This window comes from Scophthalmus maximus, chromosome 14 (assembly GCF_022379125.1).
Source record: "Scophthalmus maximus strain ysfricsl-2021 chromosome 14, ASM2237912v1, whole genome shotgun sequence".
NCBI lineage: Eukaryota > Metazoa > Chordata > Actinopteri > Pleuronectiformes > Scophthalmidae > Scophthalmus > Scophthalmus maximus.
In genome coordinates, this window is record NC_061528.1 from 1,936,566 (window position 1) to 1,955,842 (window position 19,277).

The following is a 19,277-nucleotide window of genomic DNA, read 5'->3' on the forward strand; positions in this document are numbered from 1 at the left end:
CAGCAAAGGGACCGGGGTAGAACCCGCGGCCGCTGCAGGAGGACTCACAGCTCCGTATGTGGGGACACCGGCGCTACCAAGTGAGCTAACCGACGCCCTCCCTGCACGTCTTTTTGAGGTGTCGGCTAGTGAGGTTAACATACTGCGCAGCACAGCGCTCGACTGGCAGACCACTGACCGTTACACCGTGCACAAACAAAACAATACATACAAAAATTAAAACGTTGTTCCAAAGACCAGCCGGGCCGACGGCCACTCCGGACTTCTCCAGAACGGCCGTCGGCCCCTGTTCTTATTCTGAATCACAAAGTTCGCAGGCTTCCCTGTGATTTGCTCTGTAATTGCACACTTTGTGTAAAAATCACTGCAGACCTCTCTGACCGTTGTACGTCTTTCTCCGAAAGAGCCAGAGTGCAAAAACTCCTTCGCAGGGCTTCCAGCTGCATCATGTATTTTACTTTCTTTATTACAGACCTTTAATACATTCTGACAAACCGTTAAAGTCATATGAGTGGAGCTATACACATTGATCGCACACAAGGGAAGCAGATGCACAAGCTCGTGATGTCGTCTTGGAACTCGTGGTTCGTATGATGTTCAACATGTGCACCCGACGCTGACCCACTGACCTCAGCAGTCCAGCATCCAGCCGATCAAACGGACGACAAGTGCCCCTTTGATTTCTGGGAAGTTTTAGCGACATGATTTCAGCTCGTCGGCAGCTCGCGGAGCCTGACGGACACTTGTGACGCATGCAGTGCAGATTTAAAAGCTGGGGCTCTGAGCGACGTGTTAACTCTGGAAAACGGACAAACCACAGTGTGTCCGGAGGACACGTTTATCCCACAGTGCACTTGGGGAAATGACGGAGCAGCTTCCAGCTGGAAAAAAAATTAAAAAAGAATACGAGACGGGTTTGGGAAAAGAAACAACAAGGCTTTAACTCTTTGTTAAATTTAACTGGCGGCAGCTTTTTTTAATCTATCAGCACCTTTCAGTTCAGTTCAATTCAAAAGACGCTCTACTTACTTTAACTTTGTATATATTGAATCCAAAACAGTTTACTTTGACAACATGGTACAGTTTGTACCGGAGCATGGAAACAGGCCACAGCTCAGGTCTCAGAGTCCTCAGGCAAACATCAGGAAACTTTGTTGTGGAAAAGAAACATTCGGGTCTTCCTGCACCGCCCTTGTCCTGTGAAAAAAAAATGGAACTCAGAGTCTGACATCCCACACGAAGCTAGCAGCAGACATCTGCGCCCCACGTGTTCTGTTCAAAGGCTTCTCTCTCGGGGCGCGTAACTTGTCTGAAAACTCCGCTGAGAGTTAAGAGCTTCAAGAGCTCGTGATAATTCTCACATGTCCCATAAAACAGTAAGTGGCGTGAGGATGAATGGCAGCCGGCAACATCTCGAACTCTCAAGTTGGCCGGGATTCCAGCGGATGCGGCCGCACCTTTCCACCGGTTTCATCCCACCCAAAATGCCATCACCTTGACGTTGTTATAGAAACACAGGCCGCATGTGGAAACTGTTTCATCAGCTGATCCTCTCCTAAAACCAACCCGGAGGAAAATACGAAACGCCGTTGTGTCCGACGCTGTCTCGCGCCACGGCGACATCCTGACCCCAGTGAATTTTTTTCTTGTTGACGCAGCACTCGTCCTCTTCTAGGGAGGCATTCATAAACGCGGCGACCTTTGACCTTGACCCCTTGACCCTCGAGCCCTCCTCCTGTTTTATCAGCCGGGCCGACAGGTCAGTGAGAGGGGAACCTGCACACATTCACATTCACGTGGCGCATGGGCGCGCACACACACAAGTCTACCAAAAATAGCTGCCAACGATTTTCGGCGTCACGCAACGAGGTGCAATATTTCATTGACACAATAATTCTCCCGCCAGGTGCATGGAAAGAACATTTCCTCTGCAAAAAACAATATCGTACGCGACAACATTTTTAGATGCAGATCAGAGCTGTGAGGACCTGTACGATGCCCCTGAAGTGAAAATCACAAAACACAGCGGCAGTAACGTCGACCAGTTACGGTGTGGGTCTCTATCACCAGGCTCCTCGCTGATTGGACGAGTGCACTGACTGACTGTTGAACAGGAAATACTTCCGGCAGAAGGACAAACATGGAGCTTTTCCCTCTGCACCCGGAAGTATTTCGTTGTGATTTGCACTTCAGGGCCACCGTAGGAAAAGATGGCCTTCAATCGGAAACTGCTGTTTCTGTCCCATCGAGCCTCAGAGGCCGACTCCTTTGCCCACATCCGCCCACAGCGTTTCTCAGCTTGGACTCACTGAAGAGAGACGACCAGCGCAAGACATAAGAGGGCAGCGCCCACGTGTGAGCAGAGACGAGCCGCCGCCTCTCACATGTCGTCTCTTAGCGGCGCTCAGCAGGACGAGGGACGAGGAAGCTGTTCGCCTCAGTGACGCGCAGATGTTGAGACCAGCAGCTTCAGAGACGATCAAAGGATTTCTCTTTTTTCTTTTTTACCGTGGCTCATATTCCAGATCTCTGGTCTCATGCTGTCACTTTATGACTCGGGGACTTTTCCTTCCTCCTGTTGTTTTTTCAGGGTCGCACGTGAACCACTGGGATTTTTCTCTCAACGACTTCACGTGTGTGAAAACACTGAGCGGCTTTGAGTGTGTGTGTGTGTGTGTGTGCGTGTGCGTGTGCGTGTGTGTGCGTGTGCGTGTGCGTGTGTGTGCGCTCACATGGGCGTGGAGCCTTAATCCCAACCACAAGTGATTTTGCTGAGGCCGGAGACCTTCCCCCGCTCCTGATGTGCGACACCTTGTGCAAACAGAGGAGAGCGAAGGACGGATTCATTGTGTTTCTCTTCATGTTGTAGAGGGAGAAAGAAAGAATAGGGGGAAAACGGCAAATATTACATTTCCAGTCATAATTTATTGGTACCAAAAGAATTTTTTGGGGGAGTATTTCTCATGCCATGTTTTTTTATCATGGATGTTTACATTTACCTGATAATCAGACCGGAATTCTGGAAATTCAGTGACGCAGGCGTATGGAACCAGGCAACAGTTTGCTATTATCAGACCAGAATTCTCCAATTTGGGATCAATAAAAAACTTCTGTCCATCAAAAACCTCTGCTCGATCAGATATGCTAAATACAACCTTTTTTCCCCGTCTTATTTGTTTGTTTGTGATCCAGATAAAATGGCCCATCCAGGTTTCTTTTTATTACTTTCTTTGGCTTTGTGAGATTTTTGTCATTTTCTCTGATATTTTCATTCTACGTCTGTTTCATTTCTTCTCTTTTGAACCAGACGAGGCTGTTTTGCGTTGGTGAGGCTCTTTATAACCTTGATTTTGAAAAGTGCTCTATAGTTCAAAATTTTCATTATTATTGAAGGTGATAAAAATTAATTCTGATAATGAGTTCATGCATTATTTTTGGCTGAGCAATAAAGCTGGATTGAATTTTAGGGCGGTTGGACGTTGGTGCAGGTTTGAGCTGGTTTTCTTTTAAAAAGGAAAAACTCATTAATTGGTCTTTACCGTGAGTTTTTGAGATGTCCACTGTACACAAAAGAATTTAATAATTATACAACAGATGTATAATGATCAGAATAACGTCAAAATGCATTGAATTAATTCGCAGCCCTCCGGTACTCGATCTTCATCTGAGCAGCTTTCAGCAAAATAAACCACGGTGGCCGACGACAACCGGACCCATTGACACGCGTGAACAGATTCTTAAGCGTGAGTTTGCTCAGCTAAGTAGCCTCTAAGTGCGTCCAACCCACCGGCGTGTATTAGGATCATTATGTTCGTGTGTAAACCAGGCTCCGAGCCATCGGACTCTGATTCCGCCGCGAGGCCCGGGGCCCATTCATCACGTCGATAGTGGGAGCCTTTCACGGAGAGGAAACCTCAGAGAGGGCCTGTGGCGCGGGAGGACCGGCCGTGAGTCGATCCCCACGTGGACCGCAGGCTTCTCGGCTAATGGCCCCAACATGTGGCACTTTGACGCCGTACTTGTTCCACTTGCCCTGTGGAGTCTTCAGGCTGCAACAGGCCTCTTGTTGTTTCTAGATTGTGACGTGTTGTGAGTCCAATTTCTGATTTGGGATTAATAAGGAGGACTTGTTTTACTGGACTCGACGTGTCGTAACCTCTGATGCCTTGTTCACACCAAACGCCGCTGACGCCACAAGATCATTTGGATCATAACGCAAAAAAACATGAACGAACCCAACCTGCTGATACTCGCCCGTTCTTCCGTCCACCGTCTCCGACAAACCTCCTCCGAACAAGCAAACATGCGGAAACATGAACTGTTGAATGTAAAAACAGTCAGACAGTGATGCCGACGGGGAAAAGCCGAGGCCTCTCCGTCGCCCGGTCACGATACAAACAGCAACTCGTGTCACACAGCAGAGGTCTGAGGCCGACGACAGTTGGTTATCTCACCTCTCCTGGAATTCCAAAGATGGCGGGCAACGACGTAGCATCTCATGTATTTTCTTTGATTTTAAACATTTAAAGCATTTACATTCTGGGTCGGGTTCGTTGTCGTTATGACCTATCAAAATGAAGAATTTGCTGGTGTCAAAAACAAATAATCACTTCATCTTCATGACGTCAATGTCGCACCGTGTTGTGGCTCTACAACAGGCCGACGTGTCACGTGAGTATTTTGGGGACATTTGAAGTCGAGCGAGGCGAAGGGCGCAGAATTCATGTCTACTCGCTTCTTTGCAGTGACTTTGTCTGTGATCTCGTTGCGTTTGGTGTGAATGCACCGGAAGCAATGGAAGACGTCCCCAGATCCCTAAATGTAGTTCTAAAGCCACACAGCTCGAGCAATGTTCTAATCTCCTCTGTTTCACTCTCGTACAGGTGTGATCCAGCAGCCAAAGCTTCCTTCTGACCTCCGGTAAGTTTTGGGAGACTTGTATCATATTATCCCTGATCGATGTTTGTCGGGTTAGCAAACTTCTCCAAGTGGGGCAGCGCGGGCGCAGTAGTCGGCAGCGTCGCCTCACAGCGAGGACACTGAGACCGTCACCGTAGCTCGACGACTCACTCAGCTGGACGCTGCACATTCCTGCACGGCATTAGAGTCGAGAGAAAAAAGACACGAGGGGTAGAGAATGTTGTCTGATTCATCTCGGGTACAGAGCGAAGCTGCGCCCCAGATCAGTTCCATGTGAACTTCTAATCCTGGTGTGCCGGTGGTTTTTCAGTTGCAGTGAAACCCTGGGAATGAACGTGTGAATGTATGAGGAGAACCGTAGGAACGTTTCCAATGTTTAATTTGATCCACCAGTTAAAACTACAAGCTGAAAAAACTCAAGTTTCAATTCTAAAAAAAACAATAAGTCTGAACTGATCCCAACATGTGTTGAAACGTGGACAGTGAGTCATTCCAGCCAATGGACCAGTGCCAGGATACGGCAGAGAGGAAAGAATGATATGAATCGACACAGATAACCAGGCTTTGCTATAGAGAAACAAATATATATATATATATATATATATATATATATGATGAGAAAGTGCAACTAATAAATATGCTGCATTAAATACGTGCAAATCAGCCACATGTGCAGTTTCTGAGTCTTGTTGTTAAGAGACCTGATAATGACTTACAGACGTCCATGCTGGGAGAGCGCCGGGCCTATAACCTTGAGCATAACACACACACACACACACACACACACATGCACACACACACTGAATACAGCATATCAACAATCGAGATCTGCTGCCTGGCGGAAGGAAAAGAGCTGATATATAATAAAGCACAGATGAGGGTGATGGAGGAATCTGGCGTCGCTGCCGTGTGAAGAGATCCAGAGATGAGAAACAATCAGATCAGCGGATGTTTTGTCGGGATACCGAGCTCAAATCCATCGATACGCATCTTTAATAAGCCTGCAAATGTGTGAGGCCTCTGCGCTTCGTTGTGGCGTCTTTGGATTTCTGTAATTTAGCAGGAAATGTCCTGATTTAGTAGTTTTTTGATTGTTTGGATAAATTATTATATCAGAGTCAAACAATTATATCATAAGTCGTGTTTGTTTTTGTTGGTTTGACGAGCAATGTAGTCTGTCAGCGTCCCCTTTTGAATGCTTTTCACTTCCCCGATGATTCCCGATTTAATGCATCATCTGCAATGAAAGGCTGTAAACACGGTAATTTGGCCATGTTGCCATTTGCTGGATCATCTTGGACAAGTAACATTAAACAATTTATGACTAAACAAGGTGGATAAAAACTTAATCAATACTTGATTCAAATGTTTGATTTAAAAACGACTTTATATGTTTTCAAAATGCTCAGATTTAGAGGACACTAATCACTTTTCTTTCCCTTTTGTGAGAGTCGGTGAATCCTGCTCTTGATTTATTTGTCAGGGCAAAATCTGTGACTTTAACAAAACATGATCAAATATAACATTTTCTCCTGTGTTTAAATTAGACAAGACACAACGAGATAAGTTTAAATAAGATAAGACAAAATATTTAAAGTAAGTTTAAATAAGACAAGACGAAATATTTAACGTAAGGTTTTTCTTTTATTAGTCCCCAAAAAATGTAATCGATAAGAGAAGTTTAAATAAAACAAGACAAAAAATTTAAGATAAGTTTAAAAAAGACAGGACAAAATATTTAAATAAGGTTTTTCCTTTATTAGTCCCAAAAAAATTAATCTTTTTCCATATTGTAGCAGCAAATGGAAAAGCTAAATAGAAGCATGTATAAACGAACTGTACACAATAAACAGCCGTAATAAATGAGCTGAGTGCCTAGAAAAAAATTTTTTTTTTAATCCTCAGCACCTGATCTGCGGCGGGATGCAGAGACTGACTGTGCAGATCTGTGTTTGACCGTTATATCGTGGTGCATGAATATTTTATGCGCGTGCATGTTGTTTTTTCAACATACCAGTTGATAGACGCTCCCAGGCATGTGTGCTGTTATTTCAATATAGACCCGTGCAAGTAACATAACATGAATATGAAATGTGCTACACTGATGTTTTCCGCCGGCATGTGAGGGGAACATAGTACAGTGTGTGGGCCGGTCCTCGGTGTTTGAACAGTGCATTCCACAGTCCGGCTTTAGAATAACATTCCCTTCATGCGCCGCTACTGCTACAAATAACTCCAAGTGCCCGGTCGGCTGATGATCCGGGCCCACGGACTCCTGCGGCACCTGTACCGTCACCTATATAGAACAGAAACAAATATCGGTGTCGGTTTTGCAGTTGTACGCAGCGTAAAGATCAGAACACACGGGGCGAGGAGGAGGAGGAGGGGGAATTCACTCAATGTCATCGGCAGGAGTGTAAAGACGTAGCTCGTGATTTAGTCTTGATCTTGGAAACTGGAATATGAGGTGGAACAACAGCCGCTGCTTTTCTTACCACTTCATGCCACATATAATAAAATAAATAGACACTGTATAAACTCATATCGTTGTACTTTCTACACTAATGACCAAAGAAAACCTCCTCACCCTTAACCGTGTAAATGTAACCCAGGTCTGTTCTGGGCGGAGACACCTCTTCAGTTTGATATTGAGAGCGTTTTTATCTCAGGAAGTGGAGGGGAGGTGCCGTGCTGACATCCTGTGTGGTGCACAGAGTCCCGAGCCACTTGGCAAATCTGGTGGTCTGTAGTTTACTTTGGATTTAGGGATGAGAATGTTCGCTCTCTCTCCCTAAGCATGGCTACAGTCTCCACTCGCCGCAGCCAGCGCCTCCCACCCCCCCTGTGGTTGAGAGCTCTGACGAACCCTGGCCAACCAGAACCTCTCCAAATACCAGGTTCAAGATCTTATAAAAGATCAGACTCACAGGGAAAACTTCAAATGGCTAATGCACCTGTAAAAACACGCACCACTTCTGAGCTCACATGCACGAGGTCAGCGGTCAAAACTGGATGTTCAGCCAAGGACCGCAGAGAAATTGCACCACGGATCCAGTTAAAAGGCTTTTTTGAGGGGGGGGGGCAGCAATGTGCCCAGTATCTGAACAGTTAAACAGAAAAATAAGCCACGTCTTTAATCTTCCTCCAGCAGGAATGATGAGTGAATCTTTTTCGAAAAGACGATGATGATCAAATGTTTCCAGACGGGGGGAAGGAGGTGTCGAAATGTGCTTCGCCACATTAAAAAATCGTCAAAAATCATCAAAATCTTAACACGGGTCCAAGGAATGTAGTGTTCCGACAAAAAAAAAAAGTTATAATAATAAAATAAATAAGTCAGGGTCTGGGTGTCTTTCCAGAGAGACATCTGTGTCTGACTCGAGTTCGTGAAATCGAACGCCAGCCCCACAGCTGGTTTGGCAAATGAGAGCCGTCAGGGCTGTTCGGTAACGGGACTGTGCGTCGGGGACGGACAGATTGAGGAGAGGCGGAGGAGAAGCTCTGGCTGAGTCCGCGGCGTTCTGCTCCATAAATGGCACAGATGGTCGCGATCGCTGAAACAGAAGCAGCAGAGACGGAGCAAAGAGGATCTCAAAATAAGTCTGAAAGCATTTTAACGACTGACAATGTGTCTTCTCTGATCTACTTACTAAGTTTCAGATTAGTGACATTACGGCCATAAATGCTGGCATCTGGGCTGAATGAGCAATGTCAGTGTGTCGATATATCACTCTGGTCCAGACCGAAACATTGGATGGATTCCCAGTCATTTTTAGCACAGACACTTGTGATTCCCAAAAGATTAACCCTGACTTTTCCCCTCACGCCACCGTGAGGTTCTTACACGTGTGTTCTCGAACGTCTTCATGTCTCAGGATGAATCACGATCCCTTAACGTTCCTGACTAAATACTTGAGAAACTAGACTGTCACTCAGTGGAGCTCAAACCTCCACCGAGGCCCAACAGTCCCGTCAAATTCAATCACGCCGCACAAAATTGCACACACTCATACATATCAGTCCCCTAAATGTTTTTTTCATCCACAGTCATGAATTACTACCTTGGAAATCCTGGAAACCTTTGTCCGGATCCGTGCCATCATTTGATGGATTCTTTCTTGGCGCCATGTTCCATCATTCCCCCAGGTTTAGAGGAAACCTGTCGAGTAGTGTTAGCGTAACCCAGAGCCTGTCCTCCAACTCATATGACGAACTATGTCCTTTTTGAAACAGCGTATTACAAAAGTATGTGGTCGTTTTAAAGAATGCTGACCTCTAGCGGTAGTTATGTTAAACAGCCCCTAGAGTTCAGCGATGAACCTGGTAAGTCTGTCAAGTTTCTGTGAAGTCATTGTGCTGGTTCCCTGCCATGTCACCCTAACCATCACACTTATCTTATTTGTGGTATTTGTGGCGTACCTCCCGTCAGCGGTAGAGGCGCTAGGTCTATTTGGTCTATTTGGTCGTATTTTACACATGTACGAGATAGTTGGTCGAATGAGTTGGAGGACTTGTTGGGAATTCCCATGAACCTCAGGATGTACATGTTAAACATATCTGCAGATGCACCGATACCAAGCATCAGACCAAATACAAGTACTTATATTTGGGGACTTGCCAGTACCGAGTACAGATACGAGTACATGTCCCTGCGTGAAATTGACATACCCATGACAGTACCACAATATTTTTGTGTTGTACTTTGTCTGGTATGTTATAGGATGATCTTAGGAACATAGGAGAGATAAGGTCGCACATTTGATGACAGGCTCTATCTAAACTTGACTGTACCAAATAGTCGAAAAAAAGCATCCATATACACAGAAAATACATTTTTTAAAATGTATTTTCATACAATCAAATATTGAGTACTTAAAGCCAATATATTTCATTTCGAATGTTTTTATTGAATTTTTGGGGGGGCAGGGGAGGAAACCGGAGCACCCGGAGAAAACCCACACCACCTCAGGAGACGATTCATAATGACTGGTGACTGGGAATCGATCCTTCGCCATCTGGCTGCAACGCCATCGCGTCGACCGCTGCTGACTACTTTGGCGTCTTCCATCTCTGAGGTCTCAGAAAGTGTCGGACCCTCTTCCAGTTTGAGGCCTTTTGCCTTGTGGGGGTCTGCAGCTTGTCGAGCTCCTCCTGAAGGTCGTCAGCCCGCTGCCTCTCTGTGAGGACGTCAGCTTCGCACCTTTGTCTGTCCTCTTGGCATGAAGCTCTGACTCTGTCCAGTTCTTCTTGGAGAACCTGTTTGTTCTCCCTCTCTTGCTGGAGCTCAGCGTCCTGCTCAGCCCTCAACTTTTGCAACAAGGTCTCGTGTTGTGATTCTCTCTCTGCGCAAGACTCTATTTCCGTGTCAAGCGCTTGCTGAAGTTCGGAAAAACTTTCTGTCACTGTTAGGATGTCGTCTTCATACCTTTGTCTGTCCTCTTGGCTCGAAGCTCTGATACTGTCCAGTTCTTTGTGGAGAATCTGTCGGTTCTTCCTCTCATCCTGGAGTTTAGCCCGCAGCTTTTGCAAGCAGATCTTGTATTGTGACTCTCTCTTTGTGCAAGACTTGATTTCAAAGTCCAGCCCTTGCTGTAGGTCGTCAGCCCGCTGCATCAATGTGAGGACTTGAGCCTCGTACACTTGTCTGTCCTCTTGGCATGAAGCTCTGACTCTGTCTAGTTCTTCTTGGAGAATCTGTTTGTTCCTCCTCTCCTCCTGGAGCTCAGTGTTCCGCTCAGCCCTCAACTTTTGCAACAATTTCTTGTCTTGTGACTCTCTCTCTGCGCGAGACTTGATTTCAAAGTCAAGCCCTTGCTGAAGATCGTCAGCTCGCTGTGTCACTGTGAGCATGTCAGCTTCATACCTTTGTCTGTCCTCTTGGCACGAGATTCTGACTCGGTCCAGTTCTTCTTGGAGAATCGTTTCTGTCTCCCTCTCTACCAGGAGGTCCCCCGCCATTTTCTGGCGACCGTCGTCCCTCTCAGCTGCCGGGTTGTGGAGCAAGGGCAGGTTCTTTGACACCAGGTCTCCGTGGGGCTTGATTTCCTTGTCAAGCTCACGATCAAAGTCGTCAACCAGCTGCCGGACACCGGCTTCATTACACTTGCCGTCCGCTTCGTACAAAGTTCTGAATCTCTCCACCTCTTCTTGGAGAGTCTTTTTTTTCTCCCTCTCCAGCTGCAGCTCTTCCACCATCCTTTGAAGATGGGTGTCCTGCTCAGCCCTCGGCGTTATGACGTAGGTTCTGGGGTTCTGTACCAACCGGCCTCTCTGAGAGCCCCAACGAAATGTGTCCGGGCTGTTTTCTTGCTGACAGTCGATCCTCCCCGGCTGCTGAGGAGGGGCAGTTCGTGGGCCTTCTTTTGAGACGTCCCTGTTCGAACCTCTGACCATTTTAGGGACTTTACTTCTTGGTTGCATGGTGTATAATGTGGTGGTGGAATTAGGTTCCAAAGAACCTTGATGTTCGCTGAGCAGATGTTTTCTGATCCGATCCGAAGTCTTTTCTTCCTCACGATGTTTCGTCTCTTGCTGAAAGGTCTGAGATGATTTCACTGGAGAGCTGCAGCCTACTGAGGAGGTCTGCTGATGTCACCAGGGAATGCCTTTGAAGTGAACTTTAATCTTGAGGATTCCGTTTCCTCTTCTACTGTTTTTTTCCTGCTTGTTTATACTCGGAGCCGCCCCGCTCTCCGCACTGAACACAGGCTTTAAACTTTTTCCAAATCCCCTTCTGAACATTTATTTTAATTTCCTTTGTATTTTGTCCTGTGCACCTGACTGCAAGACAAGTGTCCGACAACAGAATGTACGCCCGTCTACAAACCAATCGGAGGCAACAATAGGGAAACGTAGCCATCGTAGGTTGATAACGACAGGACGTAGGTCGGCCTATGTCATGTAAAGATCTTCAGTCCGCTCGAAAAATTGCAATGTGAAACAAAAACTAACTGGATGAAACAATGTAACAAAAACACAAGCGTTGGTTCAGACCTTAGTCCGGACTGAAAACACCCTTAGAAATCGAGTTTTTACACACACAAAATTCTTTCTCTTCATTATAGCATGAAGAATTGTCATTATTACCATACTCCTGAGTTTGAGACGTAATCTGTGCCAAACATCCGCCTGTTTGCAGTGTCACTGAGAGCTTGTTAGCATTCTGCTGTTAGCATTTGGCTCAAAGCACCACTGTGCCTGAAAACAGCCTCACAGAGCTGCTGGCATGGATGCAGATTTTCGAACTCGCTTCAGATGCTGCAGCTTGTAGCATTTGCTTTTCCAGCGCAGCAGGTTTTGCAACAGCCAGGAAACTATGAGCTAAAAATATATCAGTCCAGAATCAACAGAACCTGGACTTTTTAAGTGTGAAACCTACGAAAACAAACCTGGACAAGTTGCACACTATGTTCACCCATTCACTGTGTGTGAATGTCAAAATAACTCAACGCTAAACATAGCGCGAGGCTGTTTGTCCCCATTGTGAGTTGAGTCCTGTTTGTGTCCTGAGTAAAAACCCCTGACCCGAAAGACCTGAACCCTGTGCAGGAAGTAGCTGGTACTTCTTCACCCCGGAGACGTTCTCATTGCTCCAGTGTCCAGTTACGTCTTTAGGAAGAAGTCGTCTTGACATTATCATGAGTTTCTGTGGCTGATGTGAGAAGCAGGTTTCCTGCTTCCTGATGACAGAGCAGACTTCCTGGCAGCTACCTGAGGAATCCCAGCCTCGGCCCCGTGGGGCCCACCTCCCCGTCCTCCCAGCTGAGCCACGAATCCCCTCAGTGTTTCCACTGACGTCACTTCACATGCAGGACTGTCTCAGGGCGGACGTGGGGGCGTCGCGACCTTGCCTATGACGGCATCCTACAGCTATGAAGCGCCGCCGCCGCACACGTCTGGCAGCTGCCTTCTGTTTGCCTGGAACCCTGCAGTGCATTATGGGTCAGGAGTCACGGAGCCAAGCGGTTTCCAGGGGTCAAGGCAAAACTCTCCTAAATCAGATGTAATCGACAGAACAGGTCACAAATATTAAAGAGGTTCTACATCGAATGTTTTTCAAGACATCCATGTTTTTTTGATTAGACCATGACCCCATGACAGTGTCTGTCTGGTTATCAGCATCAGTGAATATATGACATTACCCTAATGTACATGATTTAAGTGCTATTATCATTCCTCTGAAAGTATAAACAAATGAAGAAAAGCACGTGGTGTTTTGCTTTTTAATCTCAAAAGGCTGAATCAGGAACAGAATATTTTACTTGACTCATTTAATTCCATCCTCTCTTCTGGGAAAACCATGAGACAGGCTGCGGAGTAGATAAAAAAAAGAGCATGATTTATTTAATTCCTGTAATTTTTAATGTCACTATCCATCATGTGTTCAAACACCAAAAAGACTCTTTTCTTTAACCGTCACGAGCAAAGAAGTTAAAGATAATAGTAGTTTTGGTTTTATTCAACCCATAAGTGGAAAAAGACCTCGAACAATTACGATGAAGGACGTCGTCCTGCTGACGAAAAACAACCTGTGTTGTAGTTTGGGAAGAAGGATTCGTCGGGTGGCGGGAACATTTCCGTAACCACAAGGTTTTGACTTTTCACGAGATGTTTGGTTTTATTTCATCTTTTATTTTTTTTGCTCTGGACGACATCCAGCTCTCTTTTGATGAAAGAGATGCGACAATCGGGCGATTAATCAATTAGTCAATCAACAGAAAATAAATTCACACCTGCTCCGATAATTAAATTCAAAGAAGAAGAAAAATAAAAAAATTATCATAATGTGGTTTTAGTTTCTCAAATGTGCTGATATTCTGTTTGAATGTGTTCGCCACACAGATCAAACAACGTTTCACCAATCAAGGACATAAATCTGTCTGAATATTAAATAATGTAGATAATCAATACATATCGGTTTGTAGTTTGCTCACTGACAAGACACTGGACAACATGTCTTCTTCTGCTTTTTTTGTTTTAGGGAGGATGTTGTGAGGACTTGTGAGGCGAACGCACAGATATACAAATTAATATTTCTCTTCTCACCAGACTCCAAGATTTAGAGCTCCAAATGCTGAAGCCAATACCCTTCAACCTTTTTTTTTTTTTGCGAAGCGAGACATAATGAAAGCCTTTCACGATTGTCAACCAGAAGATCTGCCCAGCTGCTGGTGGTTCTCTTGAAATAGTTGAGCAAGAATAACACACACACACACACACACACACACACACACACACCTGAACTCCTGCAAACGTCAGAAAAGGCACGGAGCGAGCAGGATTTTATTGGAGATTGTTTTTCTCTTCGCGGACACAATCGCCACAGGAATGCACCGCTGCGACGCAGAGGTCAGGACGGGCTCGAACTGAAGCTGTGAAGAGCCACAGAAAGAAATATACCAATATATAACTAGCATAATGTTGTAAGAGGCACATAAAAATACATACGTTCGTACACATCGGCTACAGTAAAGACAAACCACACAAGCTACAAAACAACACACAATAAGACCCCTGCAGGTAAAGACTCTCATTGCGAGGTCGCTATCTGTGCTGCACACATATATATATGTGTATATATATATACATATATATATGTACTGTATAAACACAGCCGTGCACATGCACTCGTTAACTGTGATGTTTATTCGGCCAGTCTCAAAAGGAATTTGCACCGGATCTGGGATCTGGGAACACATCTGTTTTTGTTTGTGTCTGTTTGTACACGAGCCCGCGGCGGGCCAACCCAGAATACGCAGCAGCGCCACCTACAGGCCACAACTGGCCGACACACGTCACAGGAGCTCTCCTGCTGGGCTGTGACTCCAGGTTCCCGTCAGAGGCTAAAGCTTGCACCTCTGTCCCACAGAAAGAAACTCCGTCGTGGGAGCGGCCTGATGCAGAGAGGGCGATGCGTCGATAGCACACGCGGACCACAAGAGGGAGCCGTCGCTCCAGCAATCTGCCCTTGACCTGGAGTGACCCAGAGAAGCCACCCTGCATCCTAACCCGGGTAAAAAAAAAAGGACTATAACGTGTGCCGTGTTTTTCTCTCCGCTGCGTTTGACAGCGATGACGCGCGGGGGCCCAACGTGGGACTGACTCCCGGTCGGCGGAGGCGCTTCTCAAAGCGAGCACAAATCATTATTTTTCGGCCTCCGCTAATTACCTGTTCCGTGTTGGTGCATGTCTGCTCTCCAGTAAACAGCCTCCTCCTCCTCCTCCTCCTCCTCCTCCTCCTCCTCCTCGCGCAAAAACAGAAAATAAAGGTGCAGGTCCATGAGATTCTGCACCGAGGAAGAAACAAAAATCGGTCTTTTGATTCCGTCTCACTGAGGTTAAAACATTTTTGTGCGCGTCCTTCAGAGAGAGCTCTGAAACGTGGAACACCTTTGTGTTCAGGTGCTAATAAATTGCAAATGGATGTTACTTTAAAAAAAAAAATACCACGTTAAGGTTCCCTTTTCTGTCTTTTTCTATTCCATCAGAGAAAAGCGTGAAAGTCAAAATGCAACCAGTCGATTTTCACGCCGCGCCGTCCGATCACATCCTGACAATCCTCCCTGGAGCTCGTGGGGTTTCGGGGTCAGGGTTCATGGGTGGTCCTCACCTCTTCCACAATCTATTACACGGCTCGGGAGCTTTTAACTGGATCTCGTCTGCGTCTTATCTGCGCCTCTTTTTAAAAGCTGCTTTGACAGCACGGGATTGTGACGGATGTTTTTTCTACCCGGTTGCCTCTCGGATGTGATTTGCTTCTGGAACTCTCTGGTTTATTTGACACACGTCGGTTCTTTGATTGGTCGGATGTTTTAAAGATTAAGGGGAAAAGGAAAGTGTCCGTTTTCAGATGTATGAGTTTCAGTCGGCGTCTCGGCCCCCCCCCGTACCCCTGCATTCCCCAGTCACCCCCTCCCCTCCCCCCCTCCTTTCTCCCGAGGGGCCTGCAGTCAACTTTGACCTGCTCAAAGAACTTGTTAAATGCCTGTGTAATCCCCGTGTCTATGTTTGCGTGCGTGCTTTTATTCCCCTCTTCTTCCTCCATGTGTCGACACTCTTCAGGAGACGTCTTTTCTCGGCCCATCTGATCAACGCGATTGTCCACACGGACCTGGAGCCCGAGGGCCGGATCAATACTCCCAACACGTCTCACCACTTTCAATTCGTATTTTTTTAATACAGCCCCTCGAGGGGTTTACAGGAAGATGAAAAAAAGAATTCTGCAGCCAGTCTGGAGCGTCTTGGCAGTGCCAACTGTTGGTTGAATGAAGACAGATGATCCGGCGGTTTGACAGTGACTCACTGACGTCCACAGGCATGCCTGCCTCCTCTTCCTCCTCTCCACCCGGGTGTTCACCTCAGCGTGGAATGCTTCAGGAATGCTTCCCCGGCTCCTCGTGGCTACTAACCAACCCCAGGATGTGAATCAACTCAGGAGACGATGGATGGGGGGAAGTTGTGAACGCCGGTCAGCAGATATAGAAGAATTGTTGGGGTGCGAGTCACAAGTTGAAATGAGGAGAGTGTTTCAGAAATATGTGGCGGAACCATTAAAATAATCCTGTTGGTACAGGCCCTGCAGATCACCGTGTTTCAGACCTTGATGGTCTTAACACAAAACCCAAACTGTGGGTGTCGAGCGGAGACTTATATCTCGGCGACAGGATTATATCTTATTATTGTTTTGACAGAATTAGATTTTTTTTTCCCCCACCGAATGACGGGAGTGTGTGTGTGTGTGTGTGTGTGTGTGTGTGTGTGTGTGTGTGTGTGTGTGTGTGTGTGTGTGTGTGTGTGTGTGTGTGTGTGTGTGTGTGTGTGTGTGTGTGTGTGTGTGTGTGTGTGTGTGTGCGGGGGTTTCTGTGCCAGAGTAATGTTATCTAAACTACCCCAACAAGCATTTTGAGTTGAATGGACGGGGGCCGAGATAAGATCTCCTCAGCGAATGCGTATTAGCACCCATCGGTTATCCATTCCATCCTCACGCTCATTGTCTGGGGAAGGAATGCAGGGCGGTGGGTGAGGAGGGTCCCCCCGCCACCCCCCACTCCCCCGACCAAGCCGAGCCTCAGGGGACAATAATTCCTCATTCCTCTGACGCCGGGAGCCACACATCTACCCTCAAGCTACTTTTCTCAGGCGCTGGTACTTTGACAGATCTCGTACCTGATCGATGCTCCGACTGTGCAGAATTTCAAAAACACCGAAAGCGAATCTGGACTCGGATGAATTTTGCGCCGAAGCGACACAGCCGGGACAGGAGCGTTTGTAATGAAGCCTTCATGAACTGCGGCCGAGGACCCCCAGGTCAAAGGTCAAGCTACTGACTTGGCTTTTCCGCCCTCGCCACACTTCAGACGCAGAGCGCCGAGCGTGTCATGGCCCGACCGCTCCATTCAACTAACACGGGGGTAAACACACGAGGTGACCTCACCCACATATTGTTTTTCTCCGTGGTCGCTGTCCTCCACGAACGAGTTGGAGGTGTTTTTTTTACCTCCTCGTCTCCCTCATCCTTCCTCCCCCTCCTTCACTTTGCCCCTGCGCTCGTCCCTCCCCTCTCTCTCTCCCCGGAGCTGGTGGAATCCCGGCCCCGTCCACCTAAGTGTCACTGAAGAATGTTCCATCATTTAAACGGGGGGGTGGAGGGTGGGGGGAAGCTCCGCTAATATATAACCAATTACACTGGTCACATTTCCTGTGTCTCCTTTGAGCTCTCTGCGGGCTCAAAGTGCCAATCAGGCCCGGAATGCCAGAACATGGCTCTTATTTGCCAGGGGTCAGCGCACCAGTAACCTCACATTCTAAAGGACCATTGTTCCCATGGCCAGAAAAACTACTCGCACAGGCACACACACACACACACACACACACACACACACACACACACACACACACACACACAAACAGACACACACATACACACACACACACACACACACACACACACACACAAACCCTGGCCCTTGGAGGCCCCACATCAAGGGCCCGCTCTGTTTAAACAGCATCCGCCCGCACAGCCACCCGCCATGAAAGGGATTAAACAAGGTGTGTGTGTGTGTGTGTGTGTGTGTGTGTGTGTGTGTGTGTGTGTGTGTGTGTGTGTGTGTCTAAACGTGTAGGTGCACTGCAAAAAAAAAAGTCAATGTTAATAACTGATTTAATCCAGTGTTGGAATGAAACACTTACATGAAACACACACTTGTGTGTGTGTGTGTGTGTGTGTGTGTGTGTGTGTGAGCGTGCGTGGGAGACACACACGGAGCGAGTGCAGCGGCGACTGAGTGCGTCGGGCTGATTGCAGCTACTCAAACTGTCCTTGCACAAAGCGGAGGAAGCGTTCCGCCGCCCGCCGCCTTTCAGAGCCTCGACGTTCCGTCAGTTGGTTTTCCTTTGCGAGTGAAAGGACGAAAAGACAAACTGAAGACGACTCGACGTGAATGAACAGTTCATCATGAGAACACACAACACCCAGAGTCTCATTGTCTTTCTCTCACTTGTTGCCTGCACGACACGTGAATCCTGCCCAAGCTCAATCGGACCTAAATGCCACGCCCTTAACCGCGAGTGTCCGAGGTTCCGGTTCGTCCCGTAGGTGTCGTCTGGGGCCGAGGTCCGGTCTTTACGGACCTCACTCTCTGAAACATGATCAGATGCTGCAGCATTAAGATTTCACTGCAAGCGTCAGTGAGCGATTCTGGAGGAAGCTTGTTTCTCTCTTAGTTGTTGTTGATGGTTTTACTGCACTGGTGGCGTCGCTAATACGCAGCCTTGGGTACGTGAGACCGACGTGCTAACCACGACGCCAAAACCACAGAGTTGTAGCAAGTGTCGCTAGCACGTGTGTCTTGCTAGCTAGCACTTGTGTCGCTAGCACCTGTGTCTTGCTAGCACATGTGTGGCTAGCACGTGTCTTGCTAGGTAGCACGTGTGTCGCTAGCTAGCACGTGTGTCACTAGCACCTGTGTCTTGCTAGCACGTGTCGCTAGCACCTGTGTCTTGCTAGCACATGTGTCGCTAGCACCTGTGTCTTGCTAGCACGTGTGTGGCTAGCATGTGTCTTGCTAGCTAGCACCTGTGTCTTGCTAGCACGTGTGTGGCTAGCACGTGTCTTGCTAGCTAGCACAAAAATCGCTTACTGCCCCTTTAGCTAGAACTATGTGTTGCAAACGAATGTGAGGTTCTGTGTTTCTTTAAAATAGAATCACTTTTCTGTCACTGAAGTTCCACTTACTAGCGTTTCCAGAGCTTTCAGCTGCAGCTGGGCTCAGAGCGTGAGATGCAGCTGAAAGTCGACTTCCTGTCACCTGAACGCAGCAATCTGATTGGCTCGTCAGAACTAACTCACTGTCTTCTTT

General features: G+C 47.1%; 1 long non-coding RNA gene across 1 annotated transcript; it reads right to left on the reverse strand.

Annotated features, from left to right (window-relative positions):
- Positions 1 to 18,096: 18,096 nt before the first annotated feature.
- On the reverse strand, positions 18,097 to 19,273 carry LOC118282840. Its single transcript, XR_004784354.2, has 3 exons — positions 19,154 to 19,273; positions 18,417 to 18,557; positions 18,097 to 18,339 (listed from the first exon to the last, which is right to left on the reverse strand). It is a non-coding gene; the product is annotated as an uncharacterized LOC118282840 (long non-coding RNA).
- Between the last annotated feature and the right edge of the window lie 4 nt (positions 19,274 to 19,277).